The following is a 24,133-nucleotide window of genomic DNA, read 5'->3' on the forward strand; positions in this document are numbered from 1 at the left end:
TGAACAAACATTTTGTGCATGCATTTTCAGACTCTCACATACACTATTATTTTCATTATCGTTCCATGTGAATCCATCTCTTTTCGAGTAAAGAGCATATTTAACTGAAGAATTTTGTTCGAAAGTTAATGAACAGTAGGCTGGAACGCAGAAAATGAGTAAATGTACAGAAGAAGAAAATTAAAACTTTTTACTGCAAGGTTTATTCATACCAGCGGTTGTCAGTGAGTCCTGTCGCACAATAGTATACCACGAGATATACTATACCGCTTCTAACATTTTTGAGAATGTGATAATGCTGGTAAAAGAAAAGAAAATATGTTATTTTAATAAGAAAGAGAGAGAGAGAACAAAAGAAAATATTCAAGAACTTAAAACATTTATTTTAAAGATTATTTGTTGGGAGGGTTCCGAAACAGTATACGAATTGACGACTTTTGCTTACCATACTGCATTTTGAAGGATAGGGTTACCGTAAATGAAAATGTTAGGAATTACTTAGTTATACAATTCATGTATCAAAGAGACAATTCGTAAATAAAATATCGATCTTTTGTTACTAAGAAAATAGTTCAGATGAGAAAATAAAAGTAGATAAAAGATATCTATATTATAGCACTTCCCTTTCGTTTTCATATCGCTGCCTGCCTGGCATAGTCAAGCGGTCCAGCGCATCAGGTTGGAGATCGTAAGATCTGTTTGTTGTGGGTTCGAATCCGACTGACAGTATGAACGTTAAGTTCTGCCGTTTCGTCATCCATTTTGTTATTATCATGGACTTTTTATCGTCCCATTAATCCAAAAGAATACAACTTTGGGATGTTAAATTCAAATGCGAAACAACATTGTATACCACAAATTTTCATTTCCTCAGTGTAACATTTCTCATTATCACTACTCCAGCACACGACACTGCCTTGGACTATCTTATATAATCTCTCGAGAAAAAATCAGTTCGCATCAGCCTTGATAACATATAACTTTCAAAGAAAATTAATTAGTTTAATGTTTCCTGTTAGAATAACTCCATAATAACAATACTAATTACGTTTTTTAATTAAATCATGTAATAGTAAATAATTAAAGTGATAGATCGTTACGTATGTTGCATTAGATGTAAGAAAAGTAATGAATAGAAGATAAGTCAAGTAGCCGCATTTACAGAAACAGATTTTTTCACTTAAGCTCCCATTAAATTCCTTTAATAACTCCTCAATCTCCTTTAATAAAATAGATATTGAGATTATAATTTTAAAAAACGTTTTTTTTAATTAAAGCAATCTGCATGGTTATATTGTTATTTCAAAACATAAAAACAAATAAGCATTAGAAAAGTAAACTCCAGGTAGATTTCTTAGGACGATTACATGTTATAATTTTCGGCTTTTATCTATCTTTCATTTATAGATAATATAAAACTGACAATATATACACAAATATAAAAGAGAAATAGGACAGTATGCAGTAAGAAATGTGTAATTACACTTTTAATCAAGTGCATAAAAATGTCAGTGTGTGCAAAGCATAATCTAGATTAAGAAATTGAATGTGCTAATAGAAGCTTAGAAGAAAATGTTTAGTTTTTACAAGAATAGTCTTTTTTTAAGAAGTAAAAAATACATTAGTGCAGTAAATGGAAATAGCATTAAAAAGGTTAGATAAAGGGAAAATATTTAATATAATTAATCGAATATGTAAGTAATGACACATAGAAAAAACACGTGATGTATAAAGTGATATGTGATGGAGGAGGGAGGATTTTGCTGGCACTTACTTCATCATCAGATATGTCGTCAATTTCCTCCGACATGTCTCACAACCTTCTGCTTAATTCAGGACGTGCCAGCGAATGTTATTCGACGCTTGATATACGTATGTCTTTCAATATGTAAAAAAATAAACGTTCAAGAAATATAAATAAATATTATATGTCGTTGTCTTCAGACGCCACCACACCCCTTCGCTTCTCTTTTAAGGATTTAGAGAAGAAGAAAAAACAAATAAAAATATCTTACAGATTCGATATCTGTATTATAATAACTGAATCAGTTAATTCCCGCGCGCGCGAAAACCACCATCAACCACGGCATTTGATCTGTGAGTTGTTGTAAGCACAGCAAGAGTCAATCGTTAACTGTGAGGGCGCCACACGTAGCGAACGAACGATTCACTAAACCGCGCACCTGTGAGAAGAGGAGCGGCCGAGAGTTTCCTACATTGTGCGCACCTGCTCAGTCTGAGAATATGGGTAGAAATACAAGGCGAGGGGTGATGCAGGTTCTAGCCGAAGAGTTCTTCTTTTCTTTTGTGATCAATGCACATTGCTTCCCTCTCTCTGTTCTCTTGACGTTAGCAAGTTGCCAGGTCAGTGCTCATTACATCGTGAAAAACATGTAAATTAGAACGACCTTGACTGAGGGATAATATGGTTCATTATTTGGAATAATTAGGCTATAATATATGTGTAAAGAGACAGAGCACGTTGACTGTTATTAATGAACAACGTTGATAAAAGAAAATAAAGTATCCTGGATTCCAGATTATCTGTCTTAATTAAGGTTAAAAACTGAAAAATTATATGGTTAACTAAAACATTGTCTCATAAATCTGAAATATGAAATATTATTTTTTAAATGAGCTGATATAGGATAACTAAACCATCATATTTTTGATTAATAGAGATGGAAAATGAATATTCACTAAAGAAGACAAAAATGTTTGGTACAATATGTGAGGAAAAGGATCAAACCTGTGCAAAACTTTAGGTATGATTTTGTCTAAACTGGAGTCGAACCTTTGATCTTTTCCAGGAGATAAGATTAATTGATTGGTTAATTTGTATTAACACATTTTGTCAGTAACAATGCTATATAGGACGAGATCTAAAATCGGATATGAAGCAATATATTATTAGATGCTTTCCCACTAGAATCAAACCAGGGACCAGATGCACCAAAGCCTGGCATTCTAGTCACAGTTTACAGTTCATTCTTAGCCAATGGCCCAAGCTATTTCTCTTCTCTTTCCAATAATATCTAAAGTTGTTCTTTTTTTTTCATCATTTCTAACGTTTTCTCATTCGTTTTGTAACGATTGCAAAATCGTTACATTTTTTGTTACTAGTTTCATTATGGAAATTACTTTTTTTGTTTTCTTTTTTTAAAAAAGTAAGAAGTTTACTGTTTTGTTTTTGAAGAATTATTTTGTTATGCGTTGTTGGATTGAAATGAGAGTACTTTCATTGTAAAGAGCATGAAAAAAGCTTTAAAATGATATATATATGTTTATATGTTAGCTTGGTTATTCTTGTAATACGGCAGAGAATCAATTCTTTTTTTTTTTTTAATTACACAACCACTTCAGTTAGCGCAGGGGTCTGGAGTGACGTATGTAATGAGTTGGGCGCTGCGCAGTAGCGAGAGTCTTGCTCCTATATATGGCATTCTGATCCGCTGCGCCTCATAACTGTATTGTAGTTTATTGAGCCAACACGGGTTGGACTCAAGTATTAGACATCATTACTTCGCGCCGAAAATTGTTCTTTTTAAAAAACGTGGTCGAGAGTTCGTTATAGCTGTGCCTCGTTTAAACTTGTGAAGTGTGTCTTAATTACAACTGTGATTCTAAAACATAGTGCTAAATTACTAAGAGTTTCAGAAATATAAAATTAAATTGTGTTTAAATAAGTGCTGTAAAGCTAAATAAGTTTAAAAGTGAAAAAGTTACTTGTGTTTCTAGTGTGTGGAGTAGTGTTTAAGGAAGACGTATCTTGCAAGTGAATGAAATTAATAAGGTCTAAAATTCCTCTTAATAATACTTCCGTGTTAAACCCTTTTAAAGGCTTAAAACTACGTTAAATTCCTAACGCTGTTTTGTGAGAGACGGAACACGTGTGTTACGTCATCGAGTCTAGTGCGTTTCTTGCTTTCGTTGTGCCACAGAAGGTCGAGTAAGAAATTTAACTGGGTAACTTTAAATGGGGAAAGAAAAATAAAACGTTAAATCAAGTATTAAAATTCCACTTTTAAATTGCATACTCGCGTAGTAACTAATATAAGAAGGATTTCCATAACTTCTTTTCATTCATTATTAAACTTTGTCGGTAATTAATGGTAATTAAAAATCCTAATTACTTTTGGTTTCGTTCTATTAAATTTTAAAGTCTAAAACGATTTCTAATAACGTGCTTAAAGTTTTGAAGAACTAAAGTAAAATATAAATTGGTATTTCCTGCTTTGGAAATAGGTTAACTAATTTACAGTGCTGTTAATGAAAACGTCACTAGTTACCTAGTTCAGTAATTAATTGCTGTTAAATGCATATACTGCTATTTTAGCTCTCTTGGATATCTCGGCTAGGTTTCAAACGTAAAATTGAAGTAAAACGAATAATTTTGATTAAATCTAGAACATACTTTCGGACCGAATAAATTTTTTGCTTAATTTTTAAATTCTTGAAATATTCGCGTGCACTGTACTGTATGGAATTGTATTGTAAGGAACAGTCTCTAAACCCAAGAGGATCTGGAGTTGAGAAATGGTAACTACCTCTGCTATACTGTCACTATTATTTCCTGCTGTATTACGGTAAGTGTGAAGTAGTAATGCTAGTTAAAAGTATTGTAGTTAGTTAAATAGTTTCATAGTAGTACAAGCACTGCGTACATTCCTTAACTAAGAATTACTGAGAGAATTAAAGAGATAAATAGTTCAAAGGTTAATTGTTAATAATTATACGAGGCTACTTCGAAAGTCACGATATCTTTTTGTTACAGTTAGATTAAATTGATTGACGTGGTTGTTACCTTGCTGTTTATGAATTATAGAATTCAATTTAGCATTTAATATTTATTGAATTGAGAGTTTTGATTGTGTTCTTTCATTCAAAATCTAATTACTGTAAATGATCTCTGCCTTTCAAAAATTAACTGTAGTTGTTAGAGTAAAGGTTTTTCAATTAAAATATTGAACACCTCCTTCGAAAATAAGAACCTATTAAGAATTTGTTTAATTGTTATAACTGCTCTGAAGGAATCTGAATTGCATTAAATATTTTAAAATTAACACTTCTGGAATTTCATTAAATAAAATCTGTAATTCTATTCATCCACCTTCACTCAGTTTAGGGAGTAAGATTGTGTGCTGGTGTGAATGGTACCTAGTTGTTATTTACTTTCTATAATAATATTTTTTTTACAGGATTTGTCCAATCAGGTGTGGTTAAGTCACTCGGGGTCACATTTAGTTTCCTTTTTAACTATTAAGGCTAATAGATACAGGAAACATTCTGACCGCGATACCGAGAATTGTGACAAAAAAGATAAACTACGATACAGTTATATTTTGGTTTCGGTGATTCATAAATTAGCCTATAGATTAAGCCTATTGTAAGGTCACCGACTATAGTAAATAGGATTACAGTAATTGTTAATATTTTCCTGATTGAAGTTAAATTTCGGAATTACTAGCGTTGATTAAAGGTTAAGGTGTGTAGGATCTTTCATTGTGGGAATCATTATCGGAATTTTGATTGGGGGATAGGATTTTTAGGTCCTAAATTAATATTAATCTCCGAGTTTGCCTTTTTGAAGTCATTGTTGGTTAAACTCAGTTCAGTTGATGATTGCAAATATATTTTTGATAAAAATTGGGTTTGCTTGTATAGAGTTTGAAAATTTAAGAGAATTTAGTTGGAATTTAGTAAGAGTTATCAGAGTTAGCTCTTTTGGAGAAACAGTTTGAAGTTTTCATAGCTCCAATTATAAAAGCACGAGTGACTTGAAACTACACAAGCTCTCAGCTGTGGATGCTTTCTATTTACAGTTGTTGTTCAATAAAGTGAAATTTAACAAAATTTTGTCAACCTTTATTTGTACTGGCTTGCGTGCTAGAGATTGAATGAATGAGTTTCATTGTAGAAGTAGTTGTAGTGTAGCTAAATTGGAGTATTTATATATTGTCATAATTGAATTTATTTGTGTTACTATTTCCTTATTTAAATTGTTCTGTGTGTTTAATTTACGATTTTGTTTATTTATTGTGGTTTAAACATGGATTTTGACAATCGATCTGTTCCTTCTAATGCTACTTCAGTTATTATTGAAGATCCTATGATAGAAGTAGTTGAAGTATCTGACATGTCGACTCAGTTTCTACAGAAGAATATAGTAGCGCCACCTAGGTTCGAAAATGATATTTTTTACCAACTAAGCGATGAATTGAATAGACTGAAAATAGAAAATGGGGGTAATAGTAAAGGCGCAAACAGGTGCTTTGCAGGATTAGGTGCTTCTAGTAAATTACCGCAAAATTCTGAACCTTTTAGTCGAGTTGTCGATTCTCATCGCTATGCGAATAGAAATTTTACAGTACAACCTAACTTTATTGATAAATATCTTAGTCATAGAAGCGAACAGGCGGTAAGGTTTGAGCCTGGTAGGTCGTTTGAAGTTAATCATCAAGAACCATTTGATGAAGGTCATAATTTAGATAATCCTAATATACCAGTGGCGTTTAGTGGTTTAGGAGTAAATGATTATTGTCACATGCCAGATCAGAATCAACATTTAAATAAGAAGGAAATAAAATTTGATAATTTAAATCAAGAAAGTCAGGGAAATGATAGAAAATTTTTTGTTCCGCCTCCTCCTTTGTATTATAAGGGTGCTATACCTAAGTTAAGAGACGTTAGGTCTCAAATGAAGTCTAGTGTTAACAATATTTGTAAAAAGGACTCTGAAATTGAAACCGAAGTAAAACAAAGAGTACTTGACCAACAAAATTCAGGGAACCTTGAACAACCGCTTCAGTATGTAGACAGAGTGGGAACTCAAGTGTTTGATGGTATTCCTAATACGTATGGACATAGTCACGAATCAGTAAGGTCTCAATATTGTGAACCTCCTAGAGTCTTTATGCCTTTAAACACATACAGTGTTCCTGAGAGACTTCCGGTAGCAACAAACTGTGGGGATAATTGGAAATCTTTTGATCCTTTAATAGATAAGTATGTTTTCAATAAGATTAGTGTTCTTATTGACACTAAACTTAGTTCTTTGAAAAAGATTGATGGCAATGACAGTTTTCAGGTGTTTGAATTGATGTTTATTTTAAACGATCTTGTTTTAAATTACAACTTCCCTTTAAGAATGATTTTGTTTGCAGTTTCTGTTAAAACTTCAGGGTTGTTGTATACAGAAATAATGAATAGTCTTACATTAAATAAAACTTGGCCCGAATTAAGGATGACTTTGTTGAATAAATTTATTTCTTTAAATGTTAGGGGATATTTAATAGGAGTTAAAGTATATAGGCCAATGAAACCTAGTGAACATGTGATGCAATTTATAGATGACGTGTATAATTCAGCCAAGGTCTTAAATGTAGGGTCAAGCGAGTTTGAAATCTTGGAAATTATCATTCATGGTTTGAATCCTGTGTATAGGTATAAATGTTTTTCAGATAGGATTCCACGAAACCTTACTGAAATGAAAAATATAATTGAGCAACTTGATTTGTACAAAAGATCAAAAAGGGAATACTTAGAAATTAATTCATCTAAAAACAGAAACTTAAAAACTTGTTTTGTTGCAAATGAAGATCAGGAGGTAAGGGTGGCCAGTAGTGGTCCATCAGCTGAGAATGCTTATAAAGGCAATAGATTTAAGCTTAATTGTCCTAATGGAGGGAATAGGTTTAAGGATACCATGAATTATAGATCTAATAATAATTCTAAAAAAGTTTCTGAAAATAATTTTTCAAATAATGTCAATAAGAAAAACTTTGAATCTGAACAGGGTATAACATGTGTAAGTGGTAATAATGTGAGGTTGTACTCAGGTAAGTCAAACCAACTCAGTCCCAACACAGGAAGTCCTGGGAAATCCATAAATGACAAAAAGTGTGTAAATGCTTCTCCTACGTACAGAGTGCCTTCTAGTGGAGATAATTGTTCTGCAACCTTTGTGATTGGGTCCATTAGTGATAAGAGACTTCCTCTTTGTATTGACAGCGGAAGTTCTGTAAATTTAGCATCGTCGACTCTAATTAATCAAATTAGTCATCTGATTAAGAGGCAACGATCGATTCCGTCGATGAAAATGAACTCAATGATGTGTTCTAATGTGACAGAACCTAGAGAAGTCACTGTGGACTTAAACTTAGGTGGATTCAGATTTGAAGTGGACTTCGTGGTGATAGCTTCATTACCCTGTGATGCTATCTTGGGTACTCCGTTTTTGCGTTCAACTGGTGCCATGCTTGACGTACTTGGAAATAAACTTTATTTTCGTAACCAAAGAAGATACGTTCCTCTTAGATCGATGGAGACTTTAAAGAATTTCTTTGAAGTAGATGCCATCAATGGTTCGAGCGGCTTGAAGGATGAGGGTCTGAAGCCTGTTTGTATTTATCTACATGGCTTCCGTCGTCGAAACAACTTCATCCCTTCCGTTCCTTCAGTGGTGTCTGGTGCTAGGGAGATTGGAATCCAGTGTGAACCAGTTCCTAATTTGGACTATCCGGAACCTGAAGATACAATAGTTAACACTTTTCCAACATCAGTTTCTGGTCTTGTGGATCAACTTGGACGTGTCAATGGACTTCGTGATCAAACTAGAAAGAAGCAAATATCTAAAATCGTCTTAGCAACTGGTGAAGTGTACGCCGATAAGGATGGAGTGTTAGAACTGGTAGATTCAGGTGAAACCAAAAATGCTAACGAGTGGAGTGAATCCTTTGAAGAAGAATTTAGTGAAAGATTTAAGAAGTTAAAACAACAACTTGGACTGGAATCTTCGAGTGACATAATAGTTTGTGAGAAACCACCACTTGAAGAAACTGAAATTAACTTGGATAATAAAGAACTTCATGAACCTGAGGATGAATCTCCTATTGGTAGTTCTTCGGAAGATGATAGTGATTATTGGATTGATCCAGATATAGAGTCATTTGTGCGATCTCTCAAACAGGATTTTCCTGATGTTGTGAGTGAGAAGGTGGGCTGCCTCAAAGATTTTAAATGTAAATTGTACCTTCGGGAACAAAAATATTTTCGAGAAAAACCTTTTCCCATACCTAGGGAAAAAAGACAGATTTTTGAGAATGTTATAAAGGAATTAGTAGAACAAGATGTGTTAGTTGAAACAGATCATTCAAATTTTGGTAGCACATGTTTCATTGTGAAAAACCGAGATGGTTCATATCGATTAGTTGCCAACTTTGTAAAATTGAATAGTATGTTGTCAGATTATGTTTTTCCGACACCTCACATGGAAGAATGTTTAAGTAACTTATCTGGGTGCCCCTATATATCATTGTGTGACCTAAAGAAGGCTTATTTTCAGCTGGAGCTTGATGAAGCGAGTCGAGATTTAACTACGATAGTCACTCCGATTGGTACCTTCCAATATAAGAAGCTCCCAGCTGGAATTAAGGTTGGAAGTAGTGTTTTATCTAAATGTATGAAAGATGTACTTGGTGACCTTGAACCGTATGGTGTTCATGTATACTTTGATGACATTTTAATCGCAAATAAGGATAAGGAGTCACATAAAAAGGCGATTAGAATGGTGTTAAATAGGTTTAGAGAATATGGTTTGACTATATCTCCTGATAAGAGTTTTTTCTTTAAAAAACGGATTAAATATTTAGGTTTTATAGTCGATGGGGATAATATCACCATGGATCCTAAACGAGTTGAGTCTATTCTTAATCTTCCACCTCCTAAGACCAGAAAGGCTGTGCAGCGATTCTGTGGAGTAGTTAATTTTTATTCAAGGTTTATACCAGGATTTCAAGAAATTATAGGTCCTATATCTGAGTTGATCTATTAAGAAGAAGTTTGAGTGGGGGGAAGTCCAAAATAACGCCTTTTTAGAAATAAAAAGAATTTTCTCAGAAGAGCTTATTCTAAAAACACCTGATCTTTCAAAGAGATTCGTAGTTCACGTCGATGGGTCCTCGCGAGGCTTAGGAGGCGTGATTTCACAGAAAAATGATAAAGGTGACTTAATTCCTGTGGGTTTCTTTTCGAAGAAACTAAGTGAGGCAGACCGGCATAGATCAATCTACGAGATTGAATTTTTAAGCCTAGTTAAAACCATAGTAAGATTCAAACATTTTTTGTTTAGTGAGTTTGATTTGTATACTGATAACAAGGCCCTAAGTTGGATAATTAATAACTCTAAAAGACTTCTAAAGTACGGTTCACTTATAGAACAACTTTCTCAGTTCTCATTTAAAATCCACCATTTGAAAACTAATGAGAATAAAGTAGCAGATTTCCTTTCTAGGCAGTATGATATGTTTAATTTTGATCATAGTGTTAAAGTCAAAGAAAATAATGATAAAACATATTTAGTTTTGACAAATCTTTGGAAATTACCTTTTCTAAGTGAACCATTGATCGAATTACAACGTAAAGATCCTGAAATAAATGAGTTAATTGTTAAGGTAGAAGGTGGTGAGAATAGTAATGAGTATCAAATCAAACATGGGTTTTTGTTAAAAAAGACTAGGGCAAAGAACAATGAGTGGAAAATCGTTGTTCCAAAAGATCTTAGAAGAAGTCTGGTCGAATACTACCATTTAGAATATCTTACAGGTGGTCATTCTGGAATATATAAAACCTTACGTAAAATTATGAAGAGATTTACTTTTGATGGTTTAGTAGAGTACGTAAAGGAATTTGTTAGGTCTTGTCCAGAATGTCAAAAGGCTAAACCCTTAAACACTAAAAAATATGGTAGACTAGGGTCTCATGTAAATAATAGAATAAATTCAAACTGGATGATTGATACTGTTGGGCCTTTACCTTCTTCTGAAGGGTATACTTATCTTCTAATAGCAGTGGATAATTGCTCAAGATATTGTATGCTTGAAAAACTAAGGAGATTATCTTCTAAAATAATTTGTGACAAATTGTATGATTTGTTCTCCCGTTACGGTTTTATAGAATCAATATCTAGTGATAACGCCTCAGTATTTACATCTGAGTATTTTCAGGGATTTGTGTATAGTTTGGGTATTAAGCATATAAAACTGAGTCCTTACCATCCGGAGGCAAATATTGCTGAAAGGTTCATAAAAACTCTGAAATACTCTTTGAAATCTTACTTTGCTGAAAGACAAAACAAATGGAGTAAGGTTATTCGTGAGCTCCAGTTTAATCTTAATTTGTGTGAGCACGAAGGACTAAAAGCTGTACCTTCAGAATTATTTTTTGGTAGAGAGTTAAATAGTCCATTAGAGATCAAATGGAAAGTTATGGATGCTGATCTTAAAGGTCTGAATAGTCAAGATCTTTGGAAAAATGCAATGGATAACATGGTAAAATCTTGGGAAAAACGTCGTAAACTATTTGAAGGTAAACGAAAGGATGTAAATTTGGTAGTAGATGATCTTGTGTTAGTTAAAAACCACGAAAAATCATCCCTGAAAGATAAAGTAACTAAGAGTTTAACGTATCATTGGATTGGTCCATTCAAAATTGTGAAATTCTTAACTTATAACTCCGTGTTATTAGAAGATGTAAACAATGCTAATAATACTAAGAGAGCTCATGTAAGTGATATTAAAAAATACTTTGTGAGAAGGAATGGAGCAAACACCAACTGAACAGATGAAAATGAGAATCCTACACATGTAGACTTATACTAGAAGAATTTAAACTTTCATTAGTTATGTAAGGTTAGATTAAGAAAATTTAGATTTAAGTTAGGTTTAGAAGTAGGTTAAGGTAGGAATTAAGATGTCATGTAGATTTAAGATATGATCATAATCGTTTCACGTTCATTTTTTCATGTTCATTAAAAATTTCATTTGTGAAACATGCATTAGGGTAGATTTATATCATTTATAGTGTAGTTAATAGTTGAAATGTATAACATCTGAATATTATTATCTACATGTGAAAGGAAAAATGTCGAAGATCTTATTCTCATTTTGAAAATAAATCCTTTGTTACTTTACAGGATTAACATCTTGTAATTGCCTGAAATTAACGTTTCTATTTATATTTTTAGATTGCCTTTTGTATTTCCTTGCATTGATGTATTTTTATGGACACATGTCAAGATGGTCAACGCATCCTGTAGAATGGTAGATGGTCTCGAATGAAACCAAAGCTGTAAACTTGGAAGTTTGGAAATATCTTATCTGGCTGGCTGTTCTTAAACCCAGACTTAGAATGTTGCATCAAACTGGAATGGAAATTCTACGGAAATGACAAAAATTCCGAATGGACATTTTGAGAAATTATCGTTAAAGGAATGATATAAAATGTGAAAATAATGGAAGTTTAAAATGGAATTGTATATTGTATATAAAATTTTTTTTCTTAAAATTTTATATTTAACAAGGAGGTGGTGTTTGTAACGATTGCAAAATCGTTACATTTTTTGTTACTAGTTTCATTATGGAAATTACTTTTTTTGTTTTCTTTTTTTAAAAAAGTAAGAAGTTTACTGTTTTGTTTTTGAAGAATTATTTTGTTATGCGTTGTTGGATTGAAATGAGAGTACTTTCATTGTAAAGAGCATGAAAAAAGCTTTAAAATGATATATATATGTTTATATGTTAGCTTGGTTATTCTTGTAATACGGCAGAGAATCAATTCTTTTTTTTTTTTTAATTACACAACCACTTCAGTTAGCGCAGGGGTCTGGAGTGACGTATGTAATGAGTTGGGCGCTGCGCAGTAGCGAGAGTCTTGCTCCTATATATGGCATTCTGATCCGCTGCGCCTCATAACTGTATTGTAGTTTATTGAGCCAACACGGGTTGGACTCAAGTATTAGACATCATTACTTCGCGCCGAAAATTGTTCTTTTTAAAAAACGTGGTCGAGAGTTCGTTATAGCTGTGCCTCGTTTAAACTTGTGAAGTGTGTCTTAATTACAACTGTGATTCTAAAACATAGTGCTAAATTACTAAGAGTTTCAGAAATATAAAATTAAATTGTGTTTAAATAAGTGCTGTAAAGCTAAATAAGTTTAAAAGTGAAAAAGTTACTTGTGTTTCTAGTGTGTGGAGTAGTGTTTAAGGAAGACGTATCTTGCAAGTGAATGAAATTAATAAGGTCTAAAATTCCTCTTAATAATACTTCCGTGTTAAACCCTTTTAAAGGCTTAAAACTACGTTAAATTCCTAACGCTGTTTTGTGAGAGACGGAACACGTGTGTTACGTCATCGAGTCTAGTGCGTTTCTTGCTTTCGTTGTGCCACAGAAGGTCGAGTAAGAAATTTAACTGGGTAACTTTAAATGGGGAAAGAAAAATAAAACGTTAAATCAAGTATTAAAATTCCACTTTTAAATTGCATACTCGCGTAGTAACTAATATAAGAAGGATTTCCATAACTTCTTTTCATTCATTATTAAACTTTGTCGGTAATTAATGGTAATTAAAAATCCTAATTACTTTTGGTTTCGTTCTATTAAATTTTAAAGTCTAAAACGATTTCTAATAACGTGCTTAAAGTTTTGAAGAACTAAAGTAAAATATAAATTGGTATTTCCTGCTTTGGAAATAGGTTAACTAATTTACAGTGCTGTTAATGAAAACGTCACTAGTTACCTAGTTCAGTAATTAATTGCTGTTAAATGCATATACTGCTATTTTAGCTCTCTTGGATATCTCGGCTAGGTTTCAAACGTAAAATTGAAGTAAAACGAATAATTTTGATTAAATCTAGAACATACTTTCGGACCGAATAAATTTTTTGCTTAATTTTTAAATTCTTGAAATATTCGCGTGCACTGTACTGTATGGAATTGTATTGTAAGGAACAGTCTCTAAACCCAAGAGGATCTGGAGTTGAGAAATGGTAACTACCTCTGCTATACTGTCACTATTATTTCCTGCTGTATTACGGTAAGTGTGAAGTAGTAATGCTAGTTAAAAGTATTGTAGTTAGTTAAATAGTTTCATAGTAGTACAAGCACTGCGTACATTCCTTAACTAAGAATTACTGAGAGAATTAAAGAGATAAATAGTTCAAAGGTTAATTGTTAATAATTATACGAGGCTACTTCGAAAGTCACGATATCTTTTTGTTACAGTTAGATTAAATTGATTGACGTGGTTGTTACCTTGCTGTTTATGAATTATAGAATTCAATTTAGCATTTAATATTTATTGAATTGAGAGTTTTGATTGTGTTCTTTCATTCAAAATCTAATTACTGTAAATGATCTCTGCCTTTCAAAAATTAACTGTAGTTGTTAGAGTAAAGGTTTTTCAATTAAAATATTGAACACCTCCTTCGAAAATAAGAACCTATTAAGAATTTGTTTAATTGTTATAACTGCTCTGAAGGAATCTGAATTGCATTAAATATTTTAAAATTAACACTTCTGGAATTTCATTAAATAAAATCTGTAATTCTATTCATCCACCTTCACTCAGTTTAGGGAGTAAGATTGTGTGCTGGTGTGAATGGTACCTAGTTGTTATTTACTTTCTATAATAATATTTTTTTTACAGGATTTGTCCAATCAGGTGTGGTTAAGTCACTCGGGGTCACATTTAGTTTCCTTTTTAACTATTAAGGCTAATAGATACAGGAAACATTCTGACCGCGATACCGAGAATTGTGACAGTTTCCAGCTGTACTGAGAAAAATCCGTTTTCCGGACAGCGGTATATTCTACAAATATACGAAATTCTCTTGCTTACTACAGAAATCAGTACAGAGCATACTTTATCCGTATGCTACATAGACACTGCCCTTAGATGTTACATCATACCGTTGCAGGAGTTCTGATATCTAACAGTCTTCCTTATATTACATACATATATGTATGTTATCTTCGTCAGCTATATGTTATGTACGTCCATTTGTATGTGAGATTCTGACCACTTATATTGTTTCATACGGAAAGTGTGTACAGATGGAACACTTATATAGAAAGTATTATAAAACATGCGTTTTCAGTTATACGTTTGCTGTAGTTAAGTCCAAAAACTACAGGATCTACAACTGTAACATATGATTTTACGTACGCCACATAGATTTTTTCTCAGTGTGAACTCAGCTAATATTCTAAAGTCTTCTTCACATTCACATTACGAAAGTTTTCAGCTGTTTTTCATCATTTGCGTAATGTCTATGTTTCTGGTCCAAATGATCCAATTTATGAGTCTTTTTCTCAACTCCTTATTAAGGTCCCACAAAATAAAATTTTCTTCCACCTAAAATCTTGTCTCGCTGTCCATATTGTTTCGTTTATTTCACCTTTACACTTCATATTATCCCTAATAATACTACCCAGGTATCGAAAAATAGTTACATGTTCTATTCTCTTCCCTCCTACTTCTATACTCGATACCGACCGCTTTGTTCTAATCACCATGGCTTTTGTCTTTCTAACATTTAGTTTTATTCAATGTTCTTCACAGCTTTTCTAACATGTTGTTGATTTTCTTTGCAGATTCCGCAACAAGCTTAATATCATCTGCAAAATATATACACCTAATCATTCTACCTCCTTCAGGAATGCCAGCTTTATTATGTAAGCTCATTTTCATTCTCTTTTCCAGCTAGATATTAAATAATGTTGAAGAAAAACAGCATCACTGTCGAACTTCTCTTTCAATCGCACTCTTCTCTGTTATTTCTTCCTCTATTCTACCCCTTACATTTTGGTTCATTCATATTTAAGTTTCTTATGAATCTTCGAATTTTCATTCTAACTCAACTTTCTTTAGAACCCCTAACAACAATTCCTAATTCACACGGTCAAAAGAATTTTCTACACCAATAAATATAACATACGCGTCTTCCTCTTTTCTATAAACCTTTCGCTGACTAGCCTTAATAATTCAGTTGTGTCTCTTGTGTCCTTACCTCTCCTAAACCCGAACTATTCCTCCTCAATTTTTTTCACTTGTACTTCCATACAACCTTCTGTTGAAAATTCGAAGCAAATGTTTTGCTACATGCGATATGAAACGAAAAGTTCTATAAACCTTATATCACTCTGGGTTCGATTTCTTAGTTATCGGTATAATGATAGTCTTCAGGAAATCTTTTGGGCACTCTTCTGTTACATGTATTTCGTTGCAGAGTCGGAACAATTCATTTTTGTCTCTATCTCCAATATTCTTAATGAATTATATTAATATATCTATCTCAGCTACCTTTGCGTTTCTTATCCTGGATATAGCTTTTTGCAGTTCTTCCCGAAGAATACTAATCCTTTATCATCTTCTCGTACTTCATTTTCTACTTCAATATCTAGGCTACACAGTCTATCGCTGCTCTCATATAAGTGCTGAACATATGCCTTCCACGTTCCTACGACTTCACTTCTTTCACTGATTGCCTTACCATTGCCGTCATAATACCAGCTTGTTTCCTTAAACGTTCCACAGCTGTTTTGATATTTCCCAATTCTTTATAATTCTTCTATGTTTTCACTTTTTCTATTGTAAAATTTGTCTAATGTATTATTTGTTTCCCTTTACAATTCGTTGTGTGACTTCCTGTACATCTTTCTGCCCTTTTTCGTATCAACCTTTATATACGTCGAACTTTCCCTCATTTTCCCGCAACATCTGTTCCGTAATCAATGGTTTCTTACCTGTTTTGTGTTCGCGGTAACCTACTATTTCTTTTGCAGCTGCTGTATATGAAGTTTAATATTCTCCCAGCGTCTGTTTGATAGTCTATTTGATATTTTCGGCCATCTATTGGGGATTTCCATTTATATGTTCTTCCCTTGTGCTGATTGAACCAAGTGTTCCCAATTACTAGTGAATTATGTCTTCAGAAATTGACGAATCCCTCTAGCCTTTTGTTTCTTTTGTCTGAAGTATAATTGCCTAAAACACTGCCTTCCTGTTTTTTTTCTTTCACGACTACATTGAAATCTCCCATTACAATTACGTATGATATTTATTCTCCCTATCAATAACTTCATCTATTTTCTCATAATTCTCCTCTACTTCTTCAGTTGTATGCGAACTGGTGGGTGGATATTATTGTTATTATTTATTGCCTTTCTTCTACAGTAGCAAGGTTAGGACCATAAGGCCCTCTCTTACACCTAACTACTAACAAAAGGTTGAAAACTATTTGATACAATAAAAAAAACAAATACGATACATTGATTCATATTACACGCGTATACATAAACACACTCAAACACAAACACATGTTTACTAAGAACACAGTATAAGGATAACTAATATAAGGGCAACGAATTGATAATTATTGATTAAATATAGAGGGGCCTTGTTAGTAACGATGCTGAACACTTTTACTAAAGTGTGATGTTTCCTCCGAAGATGAAGCGGTAGCCAGCCAAGCCCATTCAATGCCCGGGTAATATGGTCGTAACGACGGATATTAAAGATAAATCGAACGCATGTGATGTACATACGTTCTAATTTAGCCGAAAGAATAGTGGATAGGTCATTATATACAGATATTACGTTACAGTAGTCAGATACTACATTACAATACTACGTTATATACTACGTTACAATAGTCAGATATAGGAAGCAGGAGCGCCTGAACCAATTGAGTCTTTTGCTTTACTGAAAGAAAGTGTTTTAGTTTATTAAAAGAGTGAATGTAGAGTAAACTTCCTTGGTTGTATTAATTACATGTTCGTTCCACATCAGAAGATTATCCATTGTAATAAATAGATTGCTCACCTGATTAGCGTAATCTATTTGCGTGCTGTTAAGGATGATGGGAGGAAGGGTTGATACGTCCAGTTCTGTAGAGCTGCTTATTTTTTTCTGAAAGAACGATGGCTTGCGTTTTTGCAGGGTTAAGCTGCAGACGATATTTGTTAGTCCATTCTGCTAAAGACTGAAGGTCTTTATTCATTGCTTCCACTGCAGTATAGACAGAAGAATATTTAAAATGCAAATAAACTTGCAGGTCGTCTGCGTAAAGATGATATTTACATGTAAGAAGGACTGATGAAATGTTGTTACTATAAATACTATAGAGTAGTCGTCCTAAAATGGAACCTTGAGGTACTCCTGATGTTAATTTAATCCAGGAATATGAAGCCATTTCCCAAGTAATACGCTGCTGGTGGTTTTAAGGAAGCAAGGAAACCACTGGATTGTAATTGGTGCAAAGTTGTAAGAGTGCAGTTTAGCCAATAGGGTATCAATAAGCAGGAAGTCAGAGGCGCGACTTGCTTCAATCAATGTTAATATAGTGGCTATCCATCGCGTGTTATCATCAGTGATCTTTAAAAGGGCAGTGGAGGTGCTATGTTTGGGACGGAAGTCTGATTGATAGGGATCGAGAACATCATGTAAGGACAAAAAAGCTGATGTCTGCTTATGTACAACTTTTGCCAGGACCTTCGATAACGCTTTAAGTATACTTATGGGCCTGTAGTCCTTAAGGTTGCAAGCATTTGGTTTCTTAGGTATTAGCAAAATTATCGCATACTTCCACGATGAAGGGAAGTATCCGATTATTAGTGATTGATTAATAATATGTGTAATGATAGAAACGATGGTGTCAGCTATAAGTTTTATTAATTTAATGGGGATCATATCTACTCTAGAAGCATTTGTTTTTATTTCTTTTAATATTTTCATTATTTCATAGTTTTTAACATTTTTGAAATAAAACTGATTGAGATGACTCTGGTGTGGGGGCTGGAAAGCAGTGATAGCATTCGGTTATATGGTTTGGTTACAAGCAGCATGTGCGAAATGCAAATTCAGATAATCTAAATTACAGTCTGGGATATTGAATTCTCTTGGCTTTCTCCCTAATATTAGTCTCCGAAAATTTTGCAATATTTCCTTGGCATTTAAATTTTCATTGTTTAGATTACGAATGTACCTATACTGTGCATTTCTTAATATTTGTTTGTTTTGTTACGCCACATTTTATACATGTCCCAGTCTTCAGCATTGCGTGTTCTCTTGAATTTATGAAACCATGAATCGCGGGTTGACATAATCTCTTATTTCGGAAGTAATTCACGGGCCTGGTTTTCCTTTAATTCGCACACTGCGAACGGTTGCATGTTTGTTATATAAGACAAGTGACATTTTATTAAATTCAAAAATTTTATCATCCAAATTAGGAATTAATTATATGTCAGCCCACGGCCAAGTGGCTGCATTGTGCAATGAAGCTACATGGTCCAGATTTGTAAAGTTTCTATACAATATACAGGTAATTTTAGGTTAATATTTTGGAACAAGTACTGAGTATGAAAGAAACAAAAGATTGTGCTTATATATTCCTGGTGCAGCTAACTGTTCTGGCCGTGTTGCATTACTTTGCTGGGTTTTGATACTGCAATGTGATCAATCCAGGAATGTGAATTTTTAGTATGATGTGTAGAGTAAAGTGGTAAAACCGACATATTGAATGATTCTAACATTGCTAATGCATCTTTTGTTTTCGCATCGTTTTTTATTAAAGTCTGCATTGATCATCTAAAATTATGATATCTTCATAGGTTAAAAAGTGGGTGGAAAGAGTTTCCTCAATCATTGAAAGCATACGAACACTAAGAGGTCTATAATTAATGCAGATGGCAATTTTTGTATTTATTAATGTTCACCTCAAGCAACAAATACTAAGGATTGTTGCGTTCAAGTGTAGAATTGTCTAGAACTTTGCATTTTATATCACTTCTTACAAACTTACAAACACCTCCTCCGCCCCTTTGACTACGACCTGCACGAAACAGGTTGTAGCAATAGCCATCGATTTGAAAGAGAGAAGGGTTCATTCTGGGTTTAAACCAAGATTCTCCTATAACAATTACTGAGATATTAAGGGATTAGACTACTTTTAACAATTCGTGGTATTGGCTGACTACGCTTTGGCAGTTAAGATGACTTATATGAAACCCTCTGGGAGAGACATCAAGCTTGCTTTTTAACAATGCGTTCGTTGTAACTGAGGTGCTGGAGGGAGAATGATTTTGAAGGCCACTGAACGTGTCTAAGTATTGAAAAGTGTTCTTCCAGATTTTTTTAGCGAGAAGAAAGGAAACTCCGCTGAGGAGTCATCACGTGTTAGCATCTGAGAGAGAATAGACATAGACTCTATTGCTATATTACTGGATAAGAACTAAGCATGCAAAAGTATATATATATATATATATATATATATATATATATATATATATATATATATATATATATATATATATATATATATATATATATACAGTTATATTTTGACATACCCATCCTCTGCCACACTGTTTCAGCTTCCAATCCTTTTGCTTCGCATATTCCCATTGTTTTTTTCTTGGTTTGTGGACGTGATAAGTATTGTTTTGTATTGAGTAGTAAACTATTGCTTCTGAGCGGCGGGGGGGAATGTTACTCAAAGCTGCCCAGCACTTCTTTTACATATATATAGCAGTACAGCAGTACAGCAGTTTTATCATGATAATTTCAAAGTTTGTTTTTCGTTGTTTTTCAGGAATTGCATAATGTAGACAGATCCTTAACACATCTTTTGATGCACTGAAACATCAGCACTGTTGCCAATTCAGAGTGTTAATTTATGAAAACTACGATTTTCCTATTTCCTCCTTACTGAGGTCTCATCCGATTAGTTAACAGTGGAAACGAAAAATTCTTTTTTCTGTTCCATAGTTTCCAAGCTACTCCAACTAAACAAACTGAAAATTAACGACAGGACATACGTATGAGTTATGAGTCAATTTACGTTTTACAAAAAAAAAAAAAAAAAAAAAAAAGAATTACATCTTTAGTTACATCTAGCAACACTGTGTGGCTCCTAGTGTACTTTAATCGTTGCTTCCTAGTTTAAAAATATATGAATGAACAAAGCTTCATTTTGGTATAACCATTATTTGTGTATCGCTTCAAGTTCAAAAGTTCTATTATTCAAAACTTCAGGTTGCATTGTATATTGGACACCCTGTATCACTGCCGGTTGCAATATGTTAACGAAGGTTTAGCATATTCTTCCGGTATTGTATTCATATCAAGAATCTGCTTCTTGCATCTAGTCTTGCTTTAGTGTTGAAACTGTAAAAAATATATCATAAACATTTCCGGTTCTATTTGAATTTGAATTTGATTTGAGTTTAGCGTCTTGTTCAGCAGCGTGACTATATGAGTCATGAACCTACATCTTAAAGTGGGATTCGAATAAAATGAGCTCCCACCGGGAAGCGATCAACTTATACGTTCTATAACTTCATCTCATAGTCTCAAACAGTCTACAACCATTCTGAAAATTTGAAGCTCCATAAACATGAAAGTATATCTGGCACCAAATAAGTTATAGCCTTCTACGTCTCACTCGTTCTCGGAATTGGAATGAAAACTCTTGTTTCAAAATAAATTACCATAATATTAACCAACACCTGGTTTAAGAATAATTCACAATTTAAAATATACTTTTTGTACGTGAAGTTGATTTTGATTTCACAAATAGTTAATGTCAAGTTAAATAGGCTCATACATATTTTTGAGTTTTGCTGTGAAGTCGAACTTCGCTACAAACTGAGTAAACAAACTGCATTGATAGTATCTGGGATACGTTCAGGTTATCCATCAGATGCCGTTTCAGGTTACATCAATCTCATTTTTTTCAAGGGTTAAGCTGGTCAAAGGTTACGCCCTTTCTTCGGGACGAGGATTATAGCTATGGGGAATTTTCATTATTTATAGGGGCATTGAGGATTTGGAGCATTATTTTATTTTATTTTATTCTTAGTTGTGGGCATCATTTTTTAAAATATATCCTTGGAGACATCAATTTGCAGTAGGTAGGTGACATGTAGTATTCACTATTGCGGTAACTGGAGGCCGGGCTATTGGTATGTTATGAGAGATGAGGTGAAGTGCAGGTAGACGTCATAAACACAAGGGCAATGTTATTATGGACGAGTGAATGCTTATCTTCTGCCCTGGCGCGTCACAGGGCTGATGAAGACAGATGAAGCCCGCTGCTAGCAACATTGATGGAACACTAGTGCAGAGATGGATAAATGCATGGACTAAGATGAGGTGGATGGTAAATGGCAAATTCGTCCTTTTGAGGGTCATCTTCGTCTCAAGGGTTATGGTATAGAGTGAGAAGATGTAGAGGAGTGGCTTGGTGACGTGGGGGCGCATTATGTATTATGTTCTGTTGAAAGGTGTCTAGGAATTTCGGATTTCCTTCTGCAATGACTTTTGTAACATATTTAGTGCGAAGTGTTTCTAAGTGTGGAAATATTGTTGGAAAGTTGATTCGGCGATAGAGGTCTGCAGTCGGTGCTAGTAGTTTGATACGATAAGCAAGTCGGAGAGCATGTCTTTCGGAGATGGCAAGTCTATTATATAGTTCATCAGGGGCAGAGATCCAGCAGATATGGCCATGTGTGAGAGCAGGTCGGAGGAATACTTTATAGGTTGTAATGACGGTGTCGGTATGTAAGCCCCAGGTTGTGCCCACTAGCCGTCGGCGGAGGTTTAAGCGATTCGTTGAATGTGATCGAATCTTCTGTAGGTGGGGTTTCCAATTGAGTTTAGAATCAAAGATGATCCCAAGGTAGGAAACTTGTGATGATGGGCGGATGAAAGTGCCGTTTACATGAATGTGAAGAAGTGAAGGATTGCGATTGATTCGTGGGCGGCAACGAGGCGGGAGAAAAATAAGAGCAGCTTGTGTTTTCAGAGAATTGATGGTGAGGCGCCATTTTAAACACCAGGAGGTAAAGGCGTCAATTGCCTGCTGGAGTGTTCTATTTATGTTTTAAACAGTATTAGATGTGGCAAGAAAAGCGGTATCATCTGCATATTGGTATACTGAGACACTTGGTAGGAGAGGCGGCATGTCGACGACATATAAAATATATAGAAGAGGTGAAAGGACAGATCCTTGAGAGACACCACAGTAAAGAAAGATCGGATAGGAAAGAGATTGGTTGATATCAATATAAGTCATACGATTGGAAAGGAAAGAAAGTATTCGTCGGATGTATGAGATAGGAAGATTGAAAGAGTAAAGTTTTGCGATGAGACCGGCATGCCAAATTTCGTCGAAAGCCTTCTCCTGATCGAACAGTAACAGACAAGATGGTTTTGAGGTATTATAATGATTTGTTATAGCAGTGGTGAGGCTGGTCAGAAATACTAATATGTGGGCGAAAGCCGGCTTGATGTAAAGGGATGAGATTATCGGAAAGATGAGTATGCAGACGGCTGACTAGAATGCGTTCAAAGATTTTGCTAAGGGCTGATGTTAGTTGGATTGGTCGGTATGATGAGAGTGCAGTAGAAGGTTTGTTTGGTTTGATGAAAAGGAGAGTTTTTGACATTTTCCGTTGGGGAGGGTAAAATACGGTGCGAATAATGAAGTTGTAGATGGTTGCGAGAAGTGAAAAGAGGATGGGAGATGATTTGATGAGTTTATAGATAATGTGATCAAAGCCGGGAACCGTGTTTCGTTTTGGCAATCGAGCTCCTCCGTGGCTAAGCGGTTAGCGTACGCGCCTTTGGCGTGGGAGGCCCGGGTTCGATTCCCGGCGGGAGCTCATGTGGTTCGGATTCCACGTTAATTAGTAGGTCCACGTCTCATATAGCCTCGCTGCTGAACGGGACGTTAAACTCAAAATCAACTCAACTTGTTTTGGCAATCTCAGTTAATCATTGCAAAAACGTTCATATTGCCTAGCTCAAATATATGTGGGAAATCTGAACTAAGCATACAGTTATAAAATCATACCGCATAAACTACACGATGAATTGAATGTCTATTTATTTATTTATTTATTTGTATTTATACCCTCAACAGAGTATAAAACTACAGTTACAGAAGGTTAACATTAGTGTTTATGTTCAGTTAACCAGTAAGAGTAATGTTGATAAATAAGTTTAAATACATACATAAATAAATTCATAACAACACGACAAGACAAATAAAATACATTAAGTGTACAAATAAGCCATGAATCATAGGATTTCCAAAACTTGGTTCCTGAAGTGGCGCTTTTTGTTACTGAATATATCCAAAAACACATTCTCTTTACTTATTGCATTGTAAGCAGCACTAATTCTCCAAGTAGGTGACATATACAGTATATTTGTTCTTGCTTTCCGGCAAAAGAATATGTTATTATTTTTTGCACGCGTTTTGAGGAACGAGGCTTGAATAAATAGCTTTTG

This window comes from Thermobia domestica, chromosome 2, assembly GCF_964235325.1.
Source record: "Thermobia domestica chromosome 2, izTheDome1.hap1.1, whole genome shotgun sequence".
NCBI lineage: Eukaryota > Metazoa > Arthropoda > Insecta > Zygentoma > Lepismatidae > Thermobia > Thermobia domestica.